Source organism: Sinocyclocheilus grahami, unplaced genomic scaffold (genome assembly GCF_001515645.1).
Source record: "Sinocyclocheilus grahami isolate Dianchi unplaced genomic scaffold, SAMN03320097.WGS_v1.1 scaffold742.1, whole genome shotgun sequence".
NCBI classification, from domain to species: domain Eukaryota; kingdom Metazoa; phylum Chordata; class Actinopteri; order Cypriniformes; family Cyprinidae; genus Sinocyclocheilus; species Sinocyclocheilus grahami.
In genome coordinates this window covers 508,037-509,148 of record NW_015505921.1, presented here as the reverse complement: position 1 = coordinate 509,148, position 1,112 = coordinate 508,037, and the positions used below count along the sequence as shown (strand labels likewise).

The following is a 1,112-nucleotide window of genomic DNA, read 5'->3' as shown; positions in this document are numbered from 1 at the left end:
CTACCTACCTACCTACCTACCTACCTACCTACCTACCTACCTACCTACCTACCTACCTACCTACCTACCTACCTACCTACCTACCTACCTACCTACCTACCTACCTACCTACCTACCTACCTACCTACCTACCTGTCTGTCTGTCTGTCTGTCTGTCTACCTACCTACCTACCTACCTACCTGTCTGTCTGTCTGTCTGTCTGTCTACCTACCTACCTACCTACCTACCTGTCTGTCTGTCTGTCTGTCTGTCTACCTACCTACCTACCTACCTACCTATCTATCTATCTATCTATCTATCTATCTATCTATCTATCTAGCCACTCTTCTTTTGAAAAGTATGTCATCTTTGACAATTTACATGTTACAATACCGCAAAGATTGAAAGCTTAAAATACTAACAATATATTTGGGAATATATAAAAAAAAAAAAAAAACAGCAGTTCATCTGCGAAATATTTTTGTAACTGAAATATGTTTGGTCTCTAATTTGTATTTATTCGCATTTCCTCCTTAAGTGCTAATTAGATTCTTAAAGTGAGATCTGGGTTCTCGGTATTAATTTAATTAATAATGGGATGCATAGGTTTATCTGGCACATTGATCTGGGTTCGAATCTGGCCTGTGTCTTCTGTCTGCTTAAACAAAAAAATGGCAAAAGCCCCAAATTATTATAATTTTTTTTTTTAAAGTAACATTTTGTTGTTCATATGATGTTGCTAAAAGGAACATTATTTTGTGTATTTGGTGTAATGAAATGTGTTTATGCGGTTTAAGGTTAAAAAAACACATTATTTTCCACATACTGTACATTATTGTTTCTCCTCTATGCCCCGCCTTTCTGAAACGCGTCGATTTTTACAAAGCTCATCGGTCTGAAAAGCGAGGTGTGCTCTGATTGGCCAGCTATCCAGTGCATTGTGATTGGCTGAATTCCTCAAGGTGTGACGGAAATGTTACGCCACTTTAACATACTGTGATGCCTGCGGCAACCACATGTGACGACCCCGGGCTGGACTCCGCTTCGTCCACGGTGAAAGCCGATCCGGCAATCGACAGCGCAAAGTAGAAGTATTTCCTCAGCGACCAGCACGGATCAGCTCCAGGCATGA

General features: G+C 40.5%; 1 protein-coding gene across 1 annotated transcript in view; it reads left to right on the top strand.

The window, feature by feature from the left end:
- Positions 1-1,112, top strand: part of LOC107560787 (cell wall protein DAN4) — an 11,329-nt gene that overhangs the window by 3,675 nt on the left and 6,542 nt on the right. The window lies entirely within an intron of this gene.